Below are 10,972 nucleotides of genomic sequence, written 5' to 3'. Positions count from 1 at the left end.
TTGAAAATGTGCTATACAAATTCTGTGCCAAAGCTGGCTACTTCCACGTATTTTTCGCTTTTGAGAAAACCGGAAACAGACCTGTACCTGCCTGAAATTCATAGTATGTTGATAAAATATAGAATTACTCTTGAATAAAGGCACCGACTATTTGTATGGGGGTTATGGGTTGGGGCACAAGAGATGCACTTTTTCAACCAATGTCAAGCGCATTGATCATTATATAATTTTGAAAATGTGCTATACAAATTCTGTGCCAAAGCTGGATACTTCCACTTATTTTTCGTTTTTGAGAAAACCGGAAACAGACCTGTACCTGCCTGAAATTCATAGTATGTTGATAAAACATAGAATTACTCTTGAATAAAGGCAGCGACTATTTGTAGGGGGGTTATGGGTTGGGGCACAAGAGATGCACTTTTTCAACCAATGTCAAGCGCATTGAGCATTATATAATTTTGAAAATGTGCTATACAAATTCTGGCTACTTCCACTTAATTTTCGTTTTTAAGAAAACCGGACACAGACCTGTACCTGCCTGAAATTCTTAGTATGTTGATAAAACATAGAATTACTCTTGAATAAAGGCAGCAACTATTTGAGATTTCTTTGTGTCTCTAGGACAAAAAGCAAGCAGACAAAAAGATAATGCACAATAACGATAGAATTATTTTTTAAATATTCCACAACTCTGAGAAGACAGAGCTTCATCTAGAGTTATATTCTTCTGTTCTCGCCATCCTTAAGGAGTATGTTTGTGTGTTCCAAACTAAAACGTCAATGGTTCAAAAACTTCACGAGTATCAAGCTGTTATTGTTGACAATATTTTTCACCGTTTCATCAGACCTGAAAAAAATGACTGGCAGATTTATTGATTTGAATGTTTCAAATCCAAAAAATAATTTGCCAATTCAACATCTTTTCACTCGTAAACCTAAAAAGGCAATCTTGAGTTAGCCCTAGAGGTGTATAAGACAGCTGCCATACAAATACAAAAAATCGCTGCTCAAAAACAATACCATTGAATCTCTGGCTGCCATTGACCTCAGTTTTAATCACCACACAGTAATGAAAGAGCATCTTGAGAGATTAGAAGAAAACTGTTTTCTTTCTTTTTTTTTTTTTGTCTGAATCAGAGAAAGATGTGTTTGACGAAATAAGATATTTTAATGACAAAGAGTTACTTCCTTTTGACAAAGGTGATAGAATTGATAGTGGGGTGGGGTAGTACTGATATTATACATAGACACCCTAAAAAGTCCAGATGGCTCAAGGGTTCTGTGGTGCCCAGGTTGAGAGCACACTTTCCATGATGTCAAGAATATTATGCAACAGTGCTGATGGTGACAAAAAGTGGAAAAGTAGGAAAATGTTGAACGATTTCCTTTAAGCCCCATTTCTACTGCACTAAACCCCACTTTTAGAGTAATTGAGATGATAGACTATCATTGATACTCTAGCTAACTTCTGGAGAGTGGGAAACTGCACCTGTGTGTTCCACCACACATCAACTCTCTCATTGCTAGCATATTGTTTCGAGAAAATGTAATTTTTAAAAGGAGGAAATTCCTTCTCTGGACTCCAAAATCACAGATTTCCACGGATCCGAGGAAAACCATCAGCACTGATGCATACAAACTGCTAGCTTATCCATTCCAATGCTTAGTGCCATTCATACCACTAAATATAAGATGCTAGCACATATATTGTACGACTTCACTTTAGTTTTTGAAAAGGGCTGAACCACGATATGACCCTGTCTATAAATCAATTGTGTCAGAATATGAGACTTGGTGGAGAGTTCATAATGGTAAAATGGAGTTGGTTAAGAAAAAGCAAAAGTTAAAGGAAAAGTTAGCCACACAAGCCTCTACAACTAGTTTTTAAAAATTGACTGCATTAGCCAAAGAGAGACAGTTGGAAAAACATATTTCTAGTAAGAAAGAGGGATCCTCAATGAAAAACAGGAAGCTTCAATATTAGTTGATATTAGTTCGAATGCAGACTGTAGGTTATGAAAAATCATTAGTTGTGCTGTTGAGTTTGTATAATATTGTGACTGTGACATTTTGCAAGTTTCAATTATTACCATGACCCAGTGTAGCTAAAAATATTGGATTAGAGACCTACTTTTTATTGTTATTATATATAAGTGAGAAATCCCTTTAAAAAACTTTCTTCAATTTGAATCAAGTGAATGGCCGTCTGTAAAACCATACTAGTGTGTTTGGATGATAATTGATGTCTGTTAAAGCTAAAGTTACAAGGTAAGAAGACTTCTCTTAGTAGAGATAAGTTAGTTTTTGATGATCATATGATATTCCCATGAGCCAATGTATGCATAATGCATATTTTCTTCAATTTCTTGTATAGTGGTGTTCGATTGTTGATCGCAAGAATTTTCAGCGGTTTTCAAAATTTTCAGTTGAGACTCCTGTATGTAGGTCCCTTTAAAAGACTGTCAGGCAAAGGAAAAAGTCACTCGTATTTCACAGCAATAAGGGAAATATCAAAACATTTTGCAAATGAGGAAGACTTGAAGATATTATTTCAGTGCCCACGGTTATCGATAACATTTCAGATTCTACATTAGCGATATAACAATTGAATAAAAAATGTTTCAAGGGGTAGGGGGGACACAATAAAGGATTTTCTTTTATCTCCATTCTCTTTTCCAAGAAAACTGAGGAAATGCCCTGTACATCATCCTGTACATTGCTTCACCATAAACTGGCAAGCTCAGCCACAATCAGAGTATACCCAATCTGTCCCTCCAGGAAGATGCGACAGAATCCTGCGGCCTTCCTCATCAGACTCCGCATCTGTCAGCAAAAAAAAAAAAACCAAAAAAAATTGTCTCTTTTTTTTTACAGAAAATGTTGGCCTTAACATTTTCGTTTTCAAAGAAAACCAGCGTTTGGTTATCCAAGACACACCTGTTTACTTCCATTACTTATTTTAATTATAAAAGAGCTCCGATTCATGACCGGAAATGTAGTTTAATTTCACAACATTAACCTCTACACAACGGATCGCTTTGTTCAAAGACAAAAGTAAGGGCGTAACGCCACAGCCCATCAGAGGCACAGTGAATTCAAACAGTGGACCCACGTGTCTGGGGGCAAACTGTTTTACACTGTGTGCAATGTTGTGATCAACCACGAGAGAAAGTCTGTGGTCAAGAAACACAAGAACTCGGCCAAACATCAAATGAAGAGCAAAGGTGAGCCCCCTGCAAGGCGTCAAAAGACAATAACTTCCTGTGATGATGTGATTTCCACTTCATCTGTACCCAACATCATTTCCTCTGAAGGTAAGTTTGGCTAAATCGCAAGTCTCCTGTACACACAAAAAATTCAACTTCAAACATACATCTATCCCACCACGGCCATGCCATGTTATCATAACCATAGTATAAGTCGTATATCGGCCGTTTTCAAAATAACGCCAAATTCGAGTCCTCCAAATTTTAAAAAGTCAAGTATTTCCAACATACTCAATATTTTGTGTATGCTTTCTGTGATATGTATGCGACATAAAATTGTAATAACAGGGCTTAATGAGTTTTCATTGGTCACTTATTTAAGTATTTGTAAATTACAATCTACATGTGACTCATTCCTGTTACGCTAAAAAAAATATGTCACATTACATAAGTTAACACATTTTTGGACAATTATTGAAATAAAACATTGAAAAACAATAAACACAGAGCATTGATACTAATTTTGACAACAAAATGACATTTATTGTTTTACAAAAGGCATTCAGAAATCAGTTTTTGAAAACAAAGGATATTATTTGAGCAATCATCATCTCCAAAAATTTATAGGAAAATGACAAAAATAAAAATTGTTTACCAGAGTCCAGGTATATAAGTGTTAAACCACCACAAATAATATTTCCTTTCAAGTATTTATATTTAGCATGAAAAACATGAAAAAGTCATTCTTAACAGGAATGAGTTTGTGTAACAGGAATGAGTGGACGTAACAGGAATGAGTTTTCTGTTACAGGAATGAGTAATTACAACATATCTATTCGAAAGGATTATAAATTCAATACGCTTAGTGATTGAAACTCAGAAGGGGAACAAAATGGTTAGGGCGCCTATACGATGATTTGGGGCTTATGTTGGTAGAGACCCGCAAAAGAGCACCAACATTGTTTGTTAAATTCAGGATACTCTTTCGTTGCACTTCGGAATGTTTGGATAAACAGACAAAAGAGGCATTTTTAAAACAATGGAAAGAGCGAGAAGCTACCACATACACATGTATGATTTTGGTTTACTTAATGACATAACGTCCAGTTTGAACAACTCTTCCAGGGTAACTTTATCATTTCTGTGAACATCGGGAATATAAAGGTCCAAGTTTGTGACAAAAATTCAACAACTGTCTGGATGTTGTCATTGAGTGAAGCAAGGTTTGAATCTGACAAATAATGGTTCTTGTGTAAAGCCAGCTCTTGTATCAATCTTACTCGTATTTCGTCTGTTTGTGTGTCTTTGCCAAATGCATACACTGCACCACTGGCAGGCAGGCAATCCCCATCGGCCCTCAGCTTGACAGGAAATAACTGTTTCCCATCACACAGAGATCTAGGTATATTATTTGAAATTAAATGTGTACACCTATTGTCAATACCAATGCGAGTTTTGATTACACTTCTGCTGGCCCCAACTATTTCACAAACACGTAATGCTTGATTTTCACATTCATCAACCACTTCATCAATGATTTCCATTCATTCAATCTTTGATAAAACCATTGTAATCGATTTTAGTCGGCATCACCGTAATGTCTATGTCATCTTGGTCATGTTCATCACTTGATTCACTGTTTAAGTCAACCGGTGCAACTTCAGGCATGACTCCATCATTACATTTGAAAACCTGTTGCTTCAAATCACTTTGTAGAAATGAATGAAATTTAATTGATGTGACCAACAACATTATTGAACATTCTTGACTCCTTTTCTCCAAAGCGCTGAAGCAAGCATGTTAATGTTTTCACATTTTTTACATGCACATGTTTCACTGTCCCTTTTTCTTGGAGTAACAACCCAAAATGGCTTAAGTCGGTAGAATGAAGAAAATGACACGTATGGGTCGCAAGAGATGTATCGCTTGTACAAATGTGACATTGTATCACATATTAGTCTTCTTTGTTTCTTGACTTTATTTCTTGTTTTTGTATTTCTCTTTCCTGGAGCTAATTTAGAAGTGTCACCTTTCAGGAAAAAATCTCTTACTATTTGCTTGACAAGATCTGGAAATTTTGGAGGCATTTGACGTCGTTTCCGAATTTTTCAAAGAGTTTATATTTTTTGAGAGTCATACCAGCTGCCAGATGTTTCACGGATGTGTACATGTGCCTTCTGTTCCTCAAATGTTTGATGTCTTATAGGAGTGCAGAATGATTTTGTAATGTTCTTTTCACTGTTTTGTTTTTTCTGCTATCTTTCAAAAATTTTTCTAGTTTTTGATCGGGGTGTCAACGAAAGTTTGTTTTTTTTTAATGACCTGTCCCTGAGCTTTTTGTACTTTTCGGATTTCTTTTTCGATTGAGAAAGAGAGGACAGCCTTTTCACTTCTTCAAGACTTTGGTTTTTCAACATTTAGGTTTCATTGGCTGTTTTAGTAGCTTGATATCTTTGACGAGAGACATACTGGAGTGGAGATTTTGAGTGTGAGGATGGAGTGTAACTCAGGTCAAGATTTTGCTGTTTCCGGTTTGTAGTGTGTGTGTGATAATTTTTTATCCAATTCTTTCTCTGTTTGCGTTGTTCTCTTGGTGTCTTATCTTTTATGGACTTTTTCGTTCCATTCGATTTATCGCTCTGGTATTTGTCTTGTTCTTTTTTTAAGATTAACAGCACGTCGAATAGGAACTCCATCTCGTCTTTGACAGTAAAGTTGTTGCTCTCGGCTGACATCATGGCTTTTTTGGCCTTTGTGATAAGAAAACAAAATAAAACAATCGTTACAAAGCTATGACCCTTGAAAATGAACAATAATATCAAGTTCCATTTCGCCACCCTCATTCCTATTACAAAACAAGGTGTAACATGAATAAAGTCAAGAAACAAAGAAGACTATTATGTGATACAATGTCACATTTGTACAAGCGATACCGGGCCGTTAAAATCATAGTAATCATCTAAAATGTATCTGAGCCTAACAGGCAAACAAACTATGTTTGGACATTAGGCATTTGGTATTGGCAAGGTAACTTTGCACTAAAAATAGTCTTTCAGCAATGGAAGAAATTAATATGTAAACAATAAAAATTGTTTTTAATGGTAACGTTGTAACAATGAATGTTACCACTTCAATGGACATAGGCCTGTAACACTTCAGTGGTTTACAAAACACTTTACCAAACACATCCTTATGAAACAAAGGAATATGCTATGAATCAATAAACCATGTGGAGGCGCCGTGGCCGAGTGGTTACCGAAAGGGACTCCCGACTGGGAGATAACAGGTTCGAAAACCTCCACAACCATAGAGTGGTTTCCTTAATCAAGGAAATTCATTCCGGTTGCTTCACTTTGCTTCACCCAGGTGTATATCATGGTACCAGTGCTGTTGGGGAATGTAATTTGCTATAGACCAACCTCGTATTCATAAGTTAAATGTCTGTTTCATGCTACAGCAACAGGGATATGCTCCGATTCTATGGGCCATTATGCTCCAAAGGACTTAGTGACAATAAAACATGTGTTTCATTTTATGAAAGTTCACATTCCTCATTCCTGTTACTCATTCCTGTTATGTTTTCCTCATTCCTGTTACATCCCTCATTCCTGTTACAAAACAAGGTGTAACAGGAATGAGTGTAACAGGGATGAGTTTATCTCGCTTCGATTCATACTATCCCTAAAATATGATTTACTCCAACATTAAAGTATGACTATTATTTAGAGCCTTAAAAAAGCTATAAACTGATACTTTTTATTTTTAATACAAGTTCTAATTTAAATAACAAGCCCTGGTAACAGGAATGAGGGTCATGGTCTAATGTTGAACATTACTCACCATTCTTGAAGCGGTGTTGAACTGGAAATCACACTGAATGAAAAAACCATGTGTTTGTAGTTTCGGCCGTGATGGAAAAGGGGTAGCTACGGCGAGAAAACATTGTTAGTTGCACTTCTATTGTTAAGAGGATTTTAATTGGTTAATTTTCACTGCCGTTACAGGAATGAGTAGCCCCTTGGGGACAGACTTTATTAATATATAATAAAACTTTTAAAAGTCTGATTGTTACAAACTTTTATGAGGATGTTAGAAGATGGCAATTTGCATCAGGAGAATTCATAGGTGTATACAACAAGAGACTCCATTTTGTTAAAAATTCGACTTAAAGCCATCATGCAAAAAAAAGGACAGGGTATTTTCCTCTACCCCAGTCAATACAAAACGTCATATCTATCCTGAATCTCTCTCGATTTTCGTTTCTTATGTTTCATACAAGTTAGTAATGTGTAGTGAGACTGTGTAAGCAAGTATTGCTAACAATATATGCATCAAATATTTCAAAGATCCAATTAACGTCACAGGACAGGAATTTGGCAGTTTTTTTAAAAAGGCCGACATACGGTCATGCTCAGCAAGATCTCACTTCAAAAAATGGATGATGGAGGTGTATGTGATTGGTTTTTCTTACCTGTTAATCAATATTTTGAGTTTGATGATATATTGAATAGTCTTGTGATTTGAGTTTGATTATGGTTTTTTACACCTGAGTCTAATGACTTATTAATTCAATAAATTAAAAGTCCATTCATCCCCTAGGAACTTAAAAGTCAAAGGGCGTACAACTCAGGCGTCAGCCACACAGCAGTGCTGCAAAAAAACTAGGTATGACTTACTCCAGGTCATACAGCGCAGCCAGTAGTCTAAATCATTTTGATTGGTTCTTTCAAAGTCTCAAGTTCATCTATCTTGATTGGACATCAATCATATTGTCATAGTAATTTTTCGTCCATTTGATTGGTTCTTTGAAATATTTTTTTTTCTAATTTCCGTGTACTCCCAGTGTTATTGTTGGTAAAACGAGTGTTGTCTTGTGAAAGCAATAATTCTCAATGTAGAAACAGATGGAATTTTCCATTGTGTTAAAACCGTGATAGATCAATGTTTTCATCTTTGTCATCAAACACTCAACAACCAGTATTAGATAACCCATTGGGTTTTGGCTCGGTGATTGATACATTGTTTCAGCAGCATATCAACTGGTATAGGATCGTGATTCTAATTGCTTAAGCTAGAAGAGCAGCTTTACACCACCCAGATATGAAAGATTTTGCTCAAATCGTTAAGTCTTCATCTTGAGAAAAAACGTAATCATTGGATCGATTGAATCACATGGTGGTTGGATAGCAATGCCTCGTCAGATTATACCAGAACGCTATTGGATAATGCGCCTTATGTGCGTTTTACTTCGTGTACTTATTTTGAGTTTTGAATGATAGTGTTATTAAAATGGAACTTTTTGGGAAAGATTTGCTTGACAGACGATCGTTATCAGTAAGCAATCGCAGGATATGATAAGTATATTCACAAACAATTTTATATTTAGCCAATTGGTCATATTAATGACAAATTAAGAAATAGCATTAAATCATTGAAAAAGGAGGATTAAAATGCTTGAGCACAGGCTTTTCAATGTTGAGGCAGAATTGAAAACTTCTACAGAAACAAACGAAAAAGAAAAGAACGACTTGAGAAATATGATTATGGGTGTCCCTGTAAAATCATGCTCCCATGCCATAAAAGTTATCAGGGAATCTTTACTAAAACCGTCACATAAAGGACATACCAATATCTGCAACAGTTGCTCAGATGGCATATGAATTGGGTGTTTTAAGTAATATCCAAGCTGCGTAATTAATTTTCAGTAATGATGATACACCTCCGTCATGGGACGCAACATCTTTAGATGAATAGCACATTAATGAGATTCATGTAACAGCAGACAGCACAACAATTGTACTTGATGTTCGTCACATTCTGGAGGGTCTACAAGTACAAGTGACTATGTCCGTCACATTATGTCGTCATTTCTGGAAATTGGCTCAACATATGCTCGATTCAATGGCGGGGATCCAAATGGGCTTTTACAACAAATAGTAAAGCGTATAACATTTACTCTGACTGACAGGGCAGCTGTTGTGAAAGAGAAAGCGCTAATTTTTCACCCGACGCCAAACACAAACCTTGGCTTGTGTTACACCATCAGGAAGACAAAATTCATATTTCTTTAAAGTTTATAACAAAATCACAGCGACATCGATCAGAATGCAACGACACCCTCTATTTTACCGTTCTCCTGACTGCTGAACTATGGCTGCCATTACTTCGAGTGCACTCGATGCTGATCTACCCTGCCAAGTTTTGTTGTCCTCTGTGGACTATTACAGTTTTTACGCACAAATTCTTGAAAGGCTGTAGATTACCTCTTGCGCATCCACCAATCAACAGTCATGACGATCTAGGAAACACATGAGGCTTTAAGAAATAGACTTGGCAGCCAACAGTTGCAAAATGCAGCTTTGATACAATTTAATAGTACCATTACCATCCAGATAGAGAAGGAGGATGTCCTAGACTATACTGACCGATTGTGGGAACTGGCACTCCAAGATTTCCCAGGAAAATCCCCACACCATTTGGAGGCACAAATAGTAGCCCATTTTGTTGCAGGATTATATGATGTAAAAGCTGCATAATACATTGCATATCAAGAGTTTGCCACCGTGGATCAAGCCCTTTGAACCTGTAAATTTTTAAAGAACTCCCAACAAATTGGATAATATTCTGAACAGATAAGGCAAGCATCTCAGGAGACCGGTCAGAGTGACCCACAACTCTAGTAACAGGGCAGCTAGCAGTCAACAAAGTCAGATAATAATGTGGAAATGACGTTCAAGAAAATGTTGAGTATGCACAAACAGACCCTGATCATACTCCAGTCTTAAGTTTTGGAAATTCTTCAGAGAGATGTTCGGTGCCCCTGCCCTAGATCACACTCTTAATTCCCCATCTGCAGGCGCTTGTTTTACTTGTGGAATTCAAGATCACTTTGCCAGAGAATGTCCAAAGAAAGGTCCTGCCAAGGAAGACAAGAAACCAAAAGGGCAGGGATCAATTTACCCCTTTGTTGCATACTGCCCACTGCAGTGGACAAGGTTTGAAGAGCAACAATATTAGCGACATTCACTCAATATACTCAAGTTTTGTTTCCTTGCAAAGATAAAGCTGTTCTCTATTTTTATAACACTCATCAAGAACAGTAACTCCAGTCGCTTTCCTTTCAACATTCAACCAAACATGGCATCTTTTACTACTAAGAGGTAAGCTCAATTTATTCCTTATATTTCCTATTTTATGACAGTGTAAAATTTAGTTAGTGACAGGTTGATGTTATATCTTAGGAAGATCACCTTATACTTTTTAGAGCTATACACTTTGAAGGATATTTGTTTTCATGTCATTTAACATTTTGTCCACTTCAGTGGACAGCATAAGTACAAGAGCTTTCTCACTTGAATCGGCTGTCCACTGCAGTGCACACTATGGGTATGAGAGCTGTTACCAAAAATAGAAGCATCTACTGCAGTGGACGCCATGAATCTGATTAACTCTTACTCTTTTGTTTGGAACATCTGTATTTTTGTGTTTATTATTTTGTTTTTCTTTTTATGATGCAATTTTTATCATCGTCATTATTGATCACTCACATAATTTGACATTGAACTTGAGCATTGTTTTGTTGGTTTTTTTTTTGGTTTTTTCAGGCATTGATTCCAAGCAGAGATTGCTTTGCAAATGGTTATGGAGGATGAAGCAAACATTCCTGTTGCTAGTGACTATGAAAATTTATCGGATGAAGAGCATGAAGAAATGGACGTTGAAAAAGGCGACATTGATGAAGCCAACACTTCTAACAATGGATGAAT

This window comes from Berghia stephanieae, chromosome 4 (genome assembly GCF_034508935.2).
Source record: "Berghia stephanieae isolate SIO BIC M18660-M18661 chromosome 4, UCSD_Bste_1.3, whole genome shotgun sequence".
Classification (NCBI taxonomy): domain Eukaryota; kingdom Metazoa; phylum Mollusca; class Gastropoda; order Nudibranchia; family Aeolidiidae; genus Berghia; species Berghia stephanieae.
This window is presented reverse-complemented; position numbering follows the sequence as displayed.